The 16,378-nt window shown below is 47.2% G+C and overlaps 1 protein-coding gene and 1 long non-coding RNA gene across 4 annotated transcripts in view; both read left to right on the forward strand.

Moving 5' to 3' along the window:
* CDHR3 (cadherin related family member 3) overlaps positions 1 to 16,378 on the forward strand; it is a 129,516-nt gene that overhangs the window by 41,555 nt on the left and 71,583 nt on the right. The window lies entirely within an intron of this gene.
* Positions 5,433 to 6,622, forward strand: LOC139082980 (uncharacterized). The gene is made up of 2 exons (XR_011539405.1): positions 5,433 to 5,573; positions 6,279 to 6,622. It is a non-coding gene; the product is annotated as an uncharacterized lncRNA (long non-coding RNA).

A 16,378-nucleotide genomic window follows, 5' to 3' on the forward strand; every position in this document is an offset into this window, starting at 1 on the left:
TCCACTAATCAGTGCATTCTTAGCTTGTAGGCAATTCCGTATGAAGCCGGATGATAATAAAATTGTTGCCTGGTCAGCACAGAAAGCTTGCTTAGTGGTTCGGCTGAGTCCACAAGGCTGTTGTGTCTGCTTGTATCCCTCACTTATCTGGGTAGGTGGTGAAAGTGTAATTGGGTGGAGAGCACGTCCACCAACAACTGGCCTAGTGAATTAGGCAGCAGCCATGCACGACTGTGGCCTTGAAACCCTTCCAGACATTGGATAGCCTTAGCTCTCTGGTTTTTATTTTTTCACAAAGTGGACCAAAGAAGACAAATGGAAAAGACATCATTGTGAAAAACTCGGTCTTGATGAAGTGTTTGTGGGGGCAGTGGGTGGGTACCATGGAATCGGTACCCCAGTGCCCACCAGTGTGTGGCTGGTGGTAATGCTCATGGTGAGCAAAGAAGTCAGGATCACAGCTTCTGAGGGCTGACCTTATTCTCAGCTCTCAAATATGAAGTTATCAATGGCCGTGACAGTCATGGCGTTAGCCTTGGCTCAGAAGAGAATGCCCTTGAGCCCCACCAGGCTCTTCAAGGTCCCTCAGTAGACCACGGCTAGGACTCTGGGAGATGGAGCTCAGTTAACCATCCTTTATTTTGCTATGGCATAGCACCTGCTTGGCTTCCAGAAGTCATTGCTTCACCTTCATAGGGAAAAGATGGACTAGCTGCCATGAGAAACGCTGGAGTTATGCCCACCAATTCTAACTCCCACGGGCTGGCTGACTGTTTGTCCACTTTTTTCCATATAATAACAGGTTTACTACGAACTTCACAGACAAAGTTAGAATGGTAATTACATTTAAAATGAACTCATTAAAAAGTTTAAATATCATATTATAGATATACATTATCCAAAATTCCAGAACGTATTTAAACAGGTAGCAGATATCGCTACCCATCTTTGGACACAGAACAACAGCGTTACTGAAACTGGCTCCCAGATGAGTATGGACCACCTTCTCCCGTATCTTAGGGAAGAGAGGAAATCATGATACAGGCGTCGTTGATGCGGTAATTCACGGAGAGTTGTTCCTCTAACAATGCCAAAATTGGGCTCACATCTTTGACTTTGTGAGGGAGCTGATGATTGCTGCCTTTCTTCTGTTCCTTAAGAGCTACCACTCAAGGCATTGACATTATATCTACTCGTCCCCAAAGGCACCAGAGATGGGAGTAGAAGCCTCTTCACAAAGCACCTCAAATTCGTAGATGGTTTCCAACGTTGGTCTATAATTGATTAGATAAAATGACAACATCGCCTCCTAGTCTCTTTGGTCCACTCGGTCTCCTCTGGCTGCCCAGAAGGGGCCATGATTTCTTCCATTTCACAGCTCAACCTGCCGTGATTGGGCCTTGAACCAGGGCAGGGCCCCGATTCCTGCAGCTGGGCTGGGCAGGGCTGGGGATGCAGGTGAGGCTAAGGGTAGGATCACAGCGGGAGGAGAAGGAACGCTGGTTAAGGGGCTGGCCAGCTTAGAACGAGGCTGGCGAGCATTTGATCAGCCGGGCTGGGAGTTAAGACCAGGGACCGGGCTGAGGGTGTGTCAGGGTTCCTGGCAGCGACAGAGCTGGGATGAAGGAGAAGCGTGCAGACAAACCCAGGCTGAGAAAGGACTGAGGTGGAACGGAAGCCTGGGGAGTCCACAGCAGGCGAGCTGAGGTCGCAGTGGGAGGCAGCGGCAGTCTTGTTCAAGAGCACGGGTTTTTCATTCACTTGGAAGAGCTTGAGTTTAATCCTGTCCTGTCAGTCATTAGCAATGTGATTTGGGTCAACATGCTTAAACCTGTCCCAGTTAAATCGTCTCTAAAATTAGAATAATAATATATATCCTTCAGGTGACTTTAAGAATTAGAAATAATGCATATGGAGCACCTCACACACTGTTTCTTCAGCCGGGTTTACGGATGCAGTTTCAGGGGTCCAAACGTTCTCTACACAAATTTTGTTTCTTGTTCTCAACTTCCATTTTTAAAACATAGGCTTTATTTTTTAAAGCAGTTTTAGGTTCATAGCAAAATTGGTCAGAAAGCACAGAATTCCCGTGTACCCCCTGCTCCACACATGCACAGCCTCCCCCACTATCAACATCCTCCACCAGAAGGGTACAATTGTTACCATCAATGAACCTGCACGGACACATCGTATCATCCAAAGGCCACAGTTTACACCAGGGCTCACTCTTGCTGCTGTGCATTCTGTGGGTTTGGACAAACATGTAATAACATGTATCCACCATTATTGTATCGCCCAGAATATTCCAGTGCCCTCTATGCTCCACTCGTTCATCTCTCCTTTCCTCCCCAACCCCTGGCAACCATGATCTTTGTGTTGTCTCTGTAGTTTTGCCTTTTCCAGAAGGTCACATGGTTGGAATCATGTGGTACGTAGCCTTTTCAGATTGGCTTCTTTCACTTAGTAAGGTGCATTTAAGGCTCCTTCGTGTCTTTCCTGACTGACAGCTCATTGCGCTTTATTGCTGAGGAATGGCCCATCGTCTGGATGGACCAGTTTATTTCTCCACTCACCAGCTCTTGACTTCCAATCCGGTGCTTTTCTACCGGGGCCTCTGCATCTCTGTCTGGGCTGAGCACGTCTTCTTGAGGACTTGAGAATTTTCGAATTTGAGAAACACTAGCCTAGCATATCGAAGGTGCTCAGTCAGTGTAAAGAACTCATGACAGGCTCATTTCTCACATAGAAGAAGCTAACAGGGTAGTGAAGCGGGGCTGGGCCGAGACCTTTGTTCGTAGGATTCATCCCAGAGAGGAGTCCTGTCAACTGGATTTGAGGTCCAACCTGCTTTTCTGTGGGCCAGGCGGTTCTGAGCTTCCCGGACAGCGGCCTGGGGCTGCCCAGTCTTCAAGGGGCACATCCCCGGGGCAGATGCTGGACATTGCCGTGACCTGACAGTTTCTGACAGCCCCGTTTTTGAAACTTGGAGCATTTTCTGACTGTGGGTTTTCTGGCACCGTTTCTTGCTCCGTCATTTTCAGAGATTACAATTTCCTCAATTACCTCTGCCGAGTCTTGCATTTCCCCAGGCGGCAGGTCGCGGGGCCTGGAGACCCGAGCTCATTTACAGCTGCCCGGGGTTCCCTCGCTCCCTCTCCATTGCTCTTCAACTTCTGCTCCCTCTTCACCATCTGTGTTCTGTTTTCCTGTGTCGGAGATTCTCCTCCCAGACGGCAAAGACAGAAGCAAAACCACAGCTGGGTGGTTCATCATCTCGCCCCCATCCACTCCAGGCTCTGACTTTCTTGTTCATCTTCTTGCCCCAAATGTTATTTCGTGAGGCCCGTTTTTGCTCTCTGAGTATTTCACAGGCCTGAGGGCAGAGCTGTAGCAGCACCCCGCTCTCCTTGGTCCCGTCCTTCTTACAAGGTCCTCTCTCCACCTCCTCACTGAGGCGTTCCCTGCGCTGACACAGAGGGGTTTTAGGTGCCTCCTTGATGTTCATTTGGATTATGCCTTATTACATTTTCAGAACTTTGTTTTTTTAGAACTCTGTATTTTAAGTCATATTTCCTTTTAGCGCTGAGGTTTTCAACCCTGGGATTTGAAGCAAATCCCTCGGGCAGGGCCCAGGCATGGGGATTTTTTTTAGGTTCCCCAGATAATCAGAAAAGGAAAAAAAAAAGTGTTAAAATAGACTTCATCAAAATTGAAAACATCTGCTTATCCAAAGATACTGTTAAGAAAGAGAAGAAACAAGTCACAGATTGGGAGAAAATATTTGCCACACATATATCCAACAAAGGACGTCTATCAAGCATTTCTTAACAATTCCTGAAACTCAGTAATAAAAAGACAAACAGCCCGACTGAAAAATTGGCCAAAAAGCTTGAATGGGCACTTCACAAAGGAAAATATATAAATAGCCAATAAGCCCATGAAAAAGGGTTTAACATCATTAGTTATCAGGGAAATGCAAAATAAAGCCAAAATGAGGTATCCACTAATAGCTAAAATTTTAAGAAAACTGACAACATGAGGATGCAGGGCAACTAGAAGTCTCATCCTTTTCTGCCAGGAGGACAAAATTGTGTGACCACAGGACATTGGTCTGGCAGTTTCTCATAAACTGGAACATACACGTACCCAATGACAGAAACACTACTTCTGGGTTTTTATCCAGGAGAAGTGAAATTATGTACACTTAAAGACTTAGCACCTTCATTAATAATAGCCCCAAACTGGAAGCAATCCAAATGTCCCTCAACTAGAAGAGGAATGAGCAAATTGTGGTACGTCCATACAAAAAGGATGCTACTCAGTGATAGAAGAGGAGAGAACTATTGACTCACGTTACAACATGGGTGGACCTCAAAGTCACGATGCTGAGCGAAAGAATCCACACCCAGAAGAGTACTGACTATATGATTCCATTTTTAGGAAGTTCTGGAACAGGCAAAGTAAAAGGAATCAGAACAGAGGTTGCCTCTAGGAAGGGCGGTTCTGTGAGTGACTGTGAAGTGCACGGGGGATCTTTCTGGAGTGATGGATGCGTCCTATATCTTGATAGCGGTGTGAGTCATGAAGCACATGCATTTGTCCAAACTCATTTTCAAAGTGAGGTCTTACGTGTCGTACGTGAACGTACGTGTCGTACGTTCAATTTATATAAGTGATGCCTCGATCAGGGAAATTCAACGAACAAAAGTTCCCGGATGATTGTGCTGCACAGTAAGGGTCAAGGGTCTCAGTTTGCAAAATGTCTTCAGTCTTTTCCCTGCAGTTTGAAAACCTTGGTTCCTCCTTCCAGGCCCCTTGTCTGCAGTGCCCTGCATTCCAGCCTCTAATAATTAGGGACCCCAGACCATCGTGAACAACTCACCTAAGATGCTCTCATTTCCAACACACCAACTACACCTCTTGTCGGTCAGAAAACTAAAGCCCAGGGTCTCCTTGCTGAGGGAGGAGTAATGTGCCTGGACAGGTGCCCACCTGCCCTTCTTGTGGGCGACTGAGGCCTGTAGCTGACGTCTGGGGCGTTGAGGCCCTCTGGCCTTGCTCTCTTGTCTGCACGTGAAGGTTCGTTTCTTGTTTTGGGAAGGCGTCTTTCATCCGCTTCATAGAATGAGCCTCTTTTTGCCCCTAGACTTACTGATTTTGAGGTAGTTCAATGTGTTCTTATGTAAAGTTAAGTTCTGTGTCTCTTATTTTCTAGCTATACTTTTTTTTTGGATAAAACATACTTTAACAATTACTATTTCGGTCTAAATTCTCTCCTACCAAGACCCAGGGATAGCTGGAGGACATTTTTATGTGGTGTGTCTATCTTTTCAGGCTGTTTATTGCCCATCTCCTATGCCTTGCCCTATTTTCTTTTCTCTGGGAGATGCTGAGATCTGATTTAGCTTCTTTTCTGATCTTGTGTCAAACAGCTGTGAGCAAATACAGAAGCAGTATATCACCCGCTCAGCAGCTGTAGCCGCCCAGGACTCGGCTAAGAACAAAAAAGCAAACCACAAAGAGACTTTGAAGACGCAAAATAGATGTCACGAAATCATACACTTTCCTCGGAGGTGAGCCCCTTGGATTCTTACTCAGAGCCAGCTTACTGTTACCTGAGACACAGGTGTAACAATCCTCACAGCCTGGTTAGCAGCACCAAGTTAGAAGCAGAACAGAGGTGGGTCTGAGGGTTAGGGACATTGATAGCTGTAAAAAGGACAGCCAACTGGAGAGAAGAGACAATCCCTCCTACTTTCATTTTATCTTTTTTTTTTGGTGAGGAAGATTGGACCAGAGCTAACATCTGTGCCAATCTTCCTCTATTTTGTATGTGGGATGCCACCACAGCATGGCCTGATGGGTGGTACATAGGTCCATGTCCAGGATCCAAACCCGGGAACCCTGGGCCACTGAGTGGAGCACATGAACTTAACCACTATGCCACCGAACTGGCCCCACTTTATCTTATTAAAATAAAGAAGATAGAAAAATCTAGAGGCCGTTTGGTTTAGGAGCAACATGTAAAATAATTCTCAATAATCTCTGGAAGCATGACTATAGTTGAGGTCAACGCAAGACTGTCCTTTATGGTGATGCTTGTAAGTCACCAAGAGAAGGCTCAGTGTGCCCTGCACATCTCTCCTGAAGGAAGCAGAGAAGTGTGTAATACGGTTTAGAAAAGTTTCTATCAAATTGAGTGGAAATAAAGGTTTTGACAGTGAAATGAACAAATTTCAGTCTCTCAAAACTGACTTTCCTGGCGCCCTTCCTGACAGCTCTGGGTGACGACGTCGTACTGCCTGGTGGCAGGACCAGGCCCTCCTGGCACTCCTCCATAACCACCCCTTACCCCCGCTCTGGACATCGGATGGGGAAGTGCCCCCCGGAAACTGCAGCCGTCGTCCGTGCCTCTGGGCCTCTCTCTGCCACTCCCGGTGTTGCTCAGACCTGCCGCCTGTCCTCCTCCCAGCCTCTGCCGACTGCCGTCCCCCGTCTCCTCTGACCTCCAAATCCACAACACTCTGGTTTTCTCTGGATGGACTCTCTGCTCTGCAAATCCATCTGAGGCTCGTCTGTTAATCCCATGAATCTGAAATAAAAAGAAACAATGTGTACAGAAGTTCTATAGATGAAATGATAATGGTGTTTAGGATTGGTTTGAAAGCAATCCATCAGGGGTGGGGGTGAGGAAAGGCAAGGACAAAACAAGATGGCTATTGGATGTCACAGGAGCACGTCACATCACGTGCTCTCTTGATGTGTGTGAGAAAATGTCCCTTAAAAAAGCTACAAAAATGGGGCCGGCTCTGTGGCTGAGTGGTTAAGTTTGCATGCTCCACTTTGGTGGCCCGGGGTTCACGGGTTTGGATCCTGGGTGTGGACCTATGTACCACTCATTAAGCCATGCTGTGGTGGCGTCCCACATAGAAGAACTAGAATGACCTACAACTAGGATATACAACTACGTACTGGGGCTTTGGGGAGAAAAAAAAAAGAGGAAGATTGGCAACAGATATTAGCTCAGGGCCAATTTTCCTAAAAGAAAAAGAAAGTTACGAAAGGAAACATGTGATGTCATGCAACCTAATTTCAAGTTCTTGTTCTCATTTTCATCTGCTGCTGGACAGGGACTACACGGTCACTTTGCCATCAGCTCAAGATCACTCCAAATTGTTTCCTCAATAACTTCACCCAGGAAACAATATCTGGGAATTATTTTTGGAAAGATTCTCTCAAGTACGTCTGCCTCTTGCTGTCCAATATGCTTCATGGTGCAGATTATTCAGAGCAGCTTTAAAGTGTTGACATTAAGGGCCACTCCACGGAGCCCGGGACAAAGCTAGGTGAAGTGCCCCTTTACCTTTGAAGGCTTCTGGCGTCCAGGCCCATGTGGGCAACTCCGCTCCACCATCAGGATGTCGGAGAGGCGAGAGGCTGCCTTCGACCCATGTGAATTCTGTTCATTTTGGAACTTGAGTCTCCAGAAACCTGGCTCTCTTTGTCAAGAGTTTTCTTCCCTTCTCCTCCCTTGGCTCAGCTTTTCTTCCTTTTCTTTCCTCTCTCTTTCCTCCTCCCTTCCTTCCTTTTCTTCTTTTGAACCACGACTATCATCTCAAAAACCTAGAGCATGTTCATGTCAGACCTCATAGAGTTGTTGTAAAGATGCAGACACAAGCGTCAGAGAAAAGGAGAAATTTTTAATTAATTAGAATAACTTTGATCATAATTATAATAATTTTTTATTATGGACACTTTCAAACATATAAATGTCTGACTAATATAGTGAACCCCTTGTAGGTATCACCCAGCTGCAATAGATGCTCACGCAGGGCCAATCAATCTCCTCTTATCTGTCCACCTGCCTCCTCCATTCCCACCTTCCTCCTTCTCCTACTCCAGATTAATTTAAAACAAGTTCAAGGCATCATATTGTTTCATCTGTAAATGCTTTAGCAGCATCTCTAAGAGATGAGGTCTCTCTTTCTTTTCTAACATAATCACAGTACCATCATCGCATCTAAAAAATAACAATAATTTGTGAATATTATGAAATATTTAGGCAGCACTCAAAGTTTCCTTATTCTCTCACAATTTCTTTTTATTGTTGGTTTGCTCAAATCAGGATCCAAAGAAGATCCATGCATTGCATTCAGTTGAAATATCTCTTGTCCCTTCTAATCTGTAGGCTTCTTTGCTTTCTTTATTTTCCTTGCCATTTCTTTAGTGAAGAAACTGGGCTATTTGTCTTGTGGAATTTTCAACACTCTGGATCTTGCTGATCACCCTCATGGTAGGTTCAACACGTTTCTCTGTTACCCATAATTCCTGGAGCTTTGTTGTCATAGAAAAGACTTCACTTCCAAGACTGACAATTTCCATGTATGACATCCCGCCATAGTGAGTAAGGTCCCAAACTCTCCTGAGGCAATGAAAAAGAGGATAACTATTTTGCAGTAATGCCAAGTCTAGTCTCTGTTGACTTCACAAAAAATATCTGGCCAGAGTCCGTCATTAGCTCCGTGATGACTGTCAACTATAGTGTGTTGGGCCTCCCCTCTGTGCGTGAGAATGAGCTTGGACAGGTGGAAAGAACGTGGAATTGGGAGTCAGACAGCCCTAGATTTGTCTTTTATTAAGTACATGCCTTTTCTAGTTAACTTCGTATTTTTTAGTCTCAGATTCTTTATATATGAGGACAGCATCTACCTTACACACCTGCTGTGTCATATGTGTTCAATAATGGATCGTTTCTTTTCCCGCCTGGGTTAAAAAATGACAATTTGTGTTGAAAACCACAAATCTATAGAGTTTACTTAGATCCAAATGCAAATAAAGCCTCACCAGCTTCACAAAAAATACAGGAGATTTTTAAGTAAGCCTTAAGAAAAGGCGCGCAGAAAGGGGAAGGAACATGAGAACAGGAAACATTGCTCTCCTTCTCTCCTTGCACTCGGAAAATTCAGGAAATTCTTCCCAAAGGGAGCATGACCCATTTCAGCCTAAAAGTTCGCTATTCTCTAGACTGTGCTGGCTTGAGGACATATTTCTTTTACCAAAAGATGAGTTCACAGTAAATGACTCAGAAACATATGGATGAAATTTCCCCTAAGCCACACAGGGGATTAGAAATTAAGGGAAAGAGCGCTTGGCAATGCGCATTTGGGGTTTTGCCAAACGTAAGCCAACTGAGAAATAGTGAAGACACAAGGCAGATCGTGAACGCTGCCAAGTTTACACATCTTAGCGGGACAGAGATTTATAATTAGAGCCGCTCAGAAAAGCAGCGCCTCACGGATGGCAGAGGACAAAAAAGCCTTTGTCCCCAATGCCTCAACGTGGCTGCTACTTCCCAGATGGACTCTGTACGGTGAACACACCCTCTTAATCATCGGGATCCTCAAAGCCACCTCACCGGCCACAATTCGTCTCCTCCACGAGCCCCTGACATCCTCTGCAGGCCTCTTTTGTTTCCAGGCCATGCTGGATGTTTCTCGCAGTGGATTCCTGGATGAGGGAGAACAAATCTTGACCGGCGTTCTCGAATGACAGGGAAGAGCTGTGATGGGAAAGCACGACAGAGCAACGTCCTTCTGCGACATACACGGTTCTTGTCCTCTGTCTCTTACCTTTGTCACCTTGCCACATTTCTCTGCTTTCCAAGGGTTTCTTTCTCTGCAAAATGAAGGCGTTAGATCAGCTGTTCTCGAACCGTGCTGCCTGGAACCTTTTCAAAACCTGGTGGGGCCCAGTGGAAGGGGGCGAGGACATCCTGAAAGGGGTTCTCTTCAGACAGGGGAGGGGGCCCCCGCTGAAGATTTCAAGTGCAGAGAGGGCTCTGGGGTCAGACAGTTTGAGAATCATGAGACTGGACGGAGTCTCACGTCCCTGGTGACCTGACAGTGCCGGTGTCGTGTGCCACACTCCTGTCTCCACCCGCTACACCGGAGATCACTAATGACACACTGTGGTTTTTCTCTCCAGCATTTTTCAGATGCTCCTGGGTACCAGGCACTGTGCTCAGCACGGTGCATTTAGCAGCGAACAAAACAGACCTGTCCCCGCCCCTGCGGAGCTGAGAGGCTAGCAGACGCGGCTGGCATTAAACAAACAAGTGGATGTGGAAATCCAGATCAAGATACGCGTGCCATGAAAGACAAGCCCTTGGTTGCAGGGTGAGCCGGCCTGGGGTTTGAGAGATGCTGTAGAATGCTTCCTCTTCGAAGCTTCTCTGCCACCAGCCTGGCCTGGCTTGCCACTTGCCACTCTATGGAAGAGCTAATCATTAAGTCACTTAATGGTTTCATGAGAAGGACGCCTCTTCTACCTGACAGGGGAGCGTCGCGAACAGAGCGCTCAGGAGCTGACGGATGTAGCCGGCTGTAGCTGCCCGAAGCAAAGGGACGGCCACGAGGGAACAGACGGGGCCTTTAGGTGGGCAAGGGTGGGAAGCTTTACAGCTTGGTGGGCCTGGAGGGGTGTGAGAGGTTCAGAAAGGCGGTGACCCAAAGTGCCAGTGAAGGCCACACCAATGACTCCCTTCGCTTATTTCACTCTTGTGTCTAGAATTCTCCTTCTTTTCCCCACTCCTCACTGAGTTTAGTATGCTACACACAGTATGTGTTAGTCATTACTAAGTCTTAATTCTATGGCTATTTCTTTGCCTCCATCTAGCTCTTTCTCTTTGTACATTTTGTAAAGAGAAAAGGGATTTAAAAAAATTTCTGGACATATTTATGTGGTGCCTACTGTGGGTAAAGGGGCAGTGCTCACTGGCACCAGCCGGTGGTGTGCCTGACCTCTTGTCTGGGGGCAGCGGCGGGGGCGTGGAAACAGGCAGAGGGAGACTGGTGTGTTGGCTGAAAGAGTTAAGACTCCTGTGGGGCACTAGATGGCAACATTTCTCCAAATCTAAACTCAGCAAAGGCGAGGACCTGCTGACAGAAGGTCAGCGCTGCGCGGCTGCCAATCCTAATACAGTCTATGAAATCTGAACCTGTAGAGCTGAGAAGACAGAAGCCAGATCCATGGGAGGGCGATCCTCACAAGTGCATCTCTTGGGCCGGTGGGTGGTCCACAGGAAGCGTTCGATGGTGTTAGCTATGACTACTATCACCACCACCACCACTACCGCCATCACCACTTATCACCACCACCACCACCACCACCACCTCTACCATCACCACCATTACCTCCACTATCACCACCACCACCACCACCATCACCACCATCACCTCCAGCACCTCTACCATCACCACCACCACTACCACTACCACCATCACCACCTATCGCCACCATCACCAAACCACCATCTCTACCATCACCACCATTACCTCCACTATCACCACCACCACCACCACCATTACCACCACCATCACCTCCAGCACCTCTACCATCACCACCACCACTACCACTACCACCATCACCACTTATCACCACCACCACCACCACCACCACCATCTCTACCATCACCACCATTACCTCCACTATCACCACCACCACCACCACCATTACCACCACCATCACCTCCAGCACCTCTACCATCACCACCACCACTACCACTACCACCATCACCACCTATCACCACCACCACCACCACCACCATCTCTACCATCACCACCATTACCTCCACTATCACCACCACCACCACCACCACCACCACCATCATCACCACCACTACCACCACCACCACCACCACCATCACCACCACCACCACCACCGCCGCCATCAACACCTATCACCACCATCACCAACACCACCACCTCTACCATCACCACTATTACCTCCACTATCACCACCACAACCACCACCACCACCATCACCACCATCACCACCATCACCACCACCACCAACACCACCACCTCTACCATCACCACCATTACCTCCACTATCACCACCACAACCACCACCACCACCATCACCACCATCACCACCACCATCACCTCCAGCACCTCTACCATCACCACCATCACCACCACTACCACCACCACCATCACCACCTATCACCACCACCACCAACACCACCACCTCTACCATCACCACCAGCACCACCATCATCACCACCACCACCACCTCTACTATCACCACCACCACTACCATCATCACCACCTATCACCACCATCACCAACACCACCACCTCTACCATCACCACCATTACCTCCACTATCACCACCATCACTCCCGCCATCACCACCACCACCACCATCACCATCACCAACACCACTACATCTACCATCACCATCATTATCACCAACCACCACCACCACCACCTATCACCACCATCACCAATACCACCATGTCTACCATCACCACCACCACCACCACCATGACCACCATCACCACGATCACTAACTGAGTCACACAAGTTGCTATTGTTTTTCTTGGTGCTAAAAATTAAAATTTCATTTAAACCAATTCTGGATGGAGAGATCTAGCTAGAGATACATACCTTTTCCTTCTTTATTTTTCTTTTTCGCAAATATATCCTGCAACTAGATTAGTGAACTGCTCCCTGCTATAGAAACTTAGAAGAATTGCTTTGATGAAGATGATTTGTACTTGACATACCAATTTTTTGGTAGATAAGTAGTTGCTTCTCATCTGCTTAAGCAATATTTGAAAGCCCAGGGTCCTTGTATGTGGACTGAAAGTTTCCCCTGGAGTTTTGTTTGCGTTATCAATTTACTTAGCACACTCTGTCTGCTTAGCAACCACCCCACTCCCCAGGCCCTGTCGTTTTAATTAGCAACCTGTCACTGTAGTCCAGTGTTTCTGTTGAGGCACATCCACTGACCCACAAAGAGTCAAAAGATATCGCTTAATCTAGAACAACATTTGCTGAACTTCTCATACAATTGGGCTGGTCCGCTGAACTGTTTCTTGGGGATCAGAAATGGAATCTAGGTGGGTTTCTGTGCAAGACCTAGAATCAAGGTGTTCAAAGAGTGAGAATGGCACAGGGAAAGAGTGGCAAGGCGGAGCCACAGGACTGAAAGCTGACGGCTGGCTACCTGTTTTGAGCCACCTCTTTTGTGCCTTAAAGGCCAGTGCCCCCCCATGGCTGCCACCTGGCAGGTGTAGACTTTTGCGTAGGTCTATTCATGTGTTCAATCAGCACATAATGATTCACTTCTAACATATGCCCAGCAAGGTCCATGCTCTAGAGAGACAGCTGGGAGCAAGATATCTGCCCTAATGACGCTTGCATACCGGCAGAGGAACAAACAAAATAAATAAACAAACTGCTAAATGTCGTTTGGGTTTGATAAATGCCAATGTGGAGAATGAGGGGGATTTGGACATAGTGACAGATAATGCATGCGGTGTGAGAGTGTGTGCGATTCCGTTGGCTAATTTAGCTAGATTCGATCATCCCGGAAGGCTGCTCGGAAGGGGTGCCATCTGAACAGACAGACCTGAGTGAAATGAGGGTGTGAGTCCCATGAGAGTCCCTGAGCTGAAATGAAACCACACGTCACCATTGTCATGAGCGGACCTAGTCAACGTGGTCATGTGCACGGCTCTCAGGTGCTTGGCAGTTGACGATGGTATTGAAAGAAGCATGAGGTAAAGAAGGGGGAACGAGTCCCCTGCAACTTTGCCCCCAGTTTAGAAAGTAAATCTTCTACCAAATTTGGCCTTGCACACGGAAATTCATTAAGCAGTATTTTATTAACAGACTCAAAAAGTTTACACAAACTGGTGAGCTCAATGGAGACCCAGGACTCTGTGCTTTTAGGAGTTCTTTCTACCGCCTTGTATGAGAGGGTCACGTTAGGGAGCGGGAACAACACCCAAGAGGCAGGAGTCTGTTACACGGAGACTCTGCAACAGGCGCCCAGAGCTCCTCCTGACCAACGCACAGATGCTGGACTGGACACGATCAAGCTGCAGAGGCCATCCCTAAAGACAGACATTTGTGATGGTTCATTTTCTGTGTCAGCTTGGCTAGGCCACTGTGCCCAGCATCTTGGTCAAACACCAGTCTAGATGTTACTGTGAAGGCATTTTTGGATGTGATTAACACTTACATTAGTAAACTTTGAGTAAGGTAGATTACCCTCCATAATGTGGGTGGGCCTCATCCAATCAGTTGAAGGTCTCAAGAGCAAAGACAGAAATACCCCAAAGAGGAAGGAGTTCTGACTCCAGACTACAACATAGAGATTCTGCCTGAGTTTCCAGCCTTCGGACTCATTAACTGACTCAAGAGTTGCACTAATAGCCCTTCCTTGAAGCACCAGGCTGCCAGCCTGCCCTTCAGATTCTGGACCTGCCTCCCACAATCATGTGAGCCCGTTCCTTAAAATAAATCTTAATTTCTCTTAACATTCCCCCTCTTTTCTTCCAGATGCAGTGGGAAATAGGCTAGCGGCACATTTCCTCAGCTTCATGGTTCTATCCTAAGCGTAAGCACTCTTCAGATATGAAGAAAAAGTGTCCCAGTGTCCCAGGTCTTTGAGCAGATCAGGAGGGTTCTGGCTAAGCTGGGGACAGAGAACTCTGAGACAGCTGCTGGTTGAAGCGCCCGGTCCGGGTGTCTTGTTGGGGTAGCCCCAGCACTCACTCAGGGCTATGAGCCTCAGTGGTTCCCTGTGCCCAACTCGTCACCAGTCAGGTTCCATGGGAGCAGGTGCTGAGACAGAGTTTGGGGTGCAAAATGTTTATTAGGGATCAAATCCTGTGGAAGGAAGGGGGAGAACCCGTCATCGCAAACAAACGCAAATAATGTGACCAATTAACACCTATGGCCAGCTAGTTCTGCTTAAAAATAAACAACTCAGAGTAAATGAATATCGCAGAGTACAGATGATCTTTACACTTCGTGTAGACTGACTACACTTGTCTCCCCTTACTGGTTTATCAAGGGGACGATGTAATTAGGTGTTTATCTATTGCCATATTGATACAGCTTTATAATCTACACACCGAAGGGAATTATTAATGCTAATAACTTAAGATATTATGAGTGCTAATAAAATAATTACTACTACTTATTAATTAATAGTAACTGCTCTATTTGAATCTGTTTTGTTAGATTAATTTAATTCAATAAAATTTAAGGTAAATTTTTTAAAAAAGAAGGGAGAAGGAGTCCAGATTGGGCAGAGGAAAAGTTGAAGGGTAACGCACGTGGGCGCAGCCTCAGCCAAGCCGATGTTGAGCTCCGACTGAATATGCCCATCAGGGTTGTTTGCATTGGGTCAGAATGGCTGGGCTCTATCCCCACCTGGCTCAGTCACTGGATAAGGGCTGCCCCAGGGCAGGTGGCCTTGGGCAAGGGGGCGCTCTATAACTGAAACCAACCTTGAAGGAGCAGATGGCTGCAGATGTCTATTGACCACACTCCCCACAGCTGGGCAGCGAGCCCTTTCCGGAATAGCGGGAACCTGGGCCACCCATCTCTGTGTCCACCATGCTGCTCACTGAACAGCGAAGGATGGTACACGGCTGAAATGTTTTAGCCAATCCACATATCTCAGATACCTTTAATATCACCCATGAGCCCGTTTCTAATATTCATCATACTTATTAACAATGAACTAATTTCAATGGTAAAAACCCATTTCTGACATTGCCTGTGCTCATGAACAAAGCCTCAGGCATCCAGTGAGAGATCGATCACAGAAGCACTTGAGGCGGCTGCTTCTGGAGTGTGGCTTTTCTGCTGAAATACCAGCAGACTCCCCAGGCGTGGAATTTTCCATTAGAGCAGCCGACGGCCCTTAGAGGAAAAGCTTAAAGCTTAAACGACCCGGCACACACATAATATGACTGACTCTACCTTGCTGAAGTATTTTAAAGTCAACCAGACATCCAACAATGCTCATTTAGACACGCTTGTCTTTAGAGGCCTTGACACCTCCTCTCTCGTCTTGTCCAGTCGTACTGTCTTAGGGGTTATTTAGTTGCTCAGAACAGAAACTACTCAAACTAGTTCAAGTTTACTGGGGGTTACTGTCAAGAGTCAAGGACGGGACGGCAACCTCCGGACTGAGGTTGGCAATGATGGCTCCTTGGCTCATGAGAGTGGGCCTGGGCTGTTGGGGTCTCAGCTGTCCCTGCCTCTCTCATGGGGCCTCAGGCTCTCCTGCTCGCTGCCTGTCTCCGTGCATCTGCGCCCGTCTCCTGCTTCTCTCTGCCTTTCCTCTGACTCATCGGCATACTCCCCTAGTCTTGATTCTACACAAGCACGGGCATTTGACCATCTCCATGTCTCTTAGGTCAATGTCTTGAGAGAGAAAAAGAGAAAGAGAAAATAAGACTGGCACAGCCCCGCCTGTGGCCTGGGGTCCTTTGAGTTGGTTGAGCACATGGTCCAGTCATCTGTGGCCAGGGGTGTGACACGAGCAGGGTCAATGGCGCTCTGCCTTCTAGG

The sequence above is a fragment of the Equus przewalskii genome, chromosome 4, assembly GCF_037783145.1.
Source record: "Equus przewalskii isolate Varuska chromosome 4, EquPr2, whole genome shotgun sequence".
Lineage (NCBI taxonomy): Eukaryota > Metazoa > Chordata > Mammalia > Perissodactyla > Equidae > Equus > Equus przewalskii.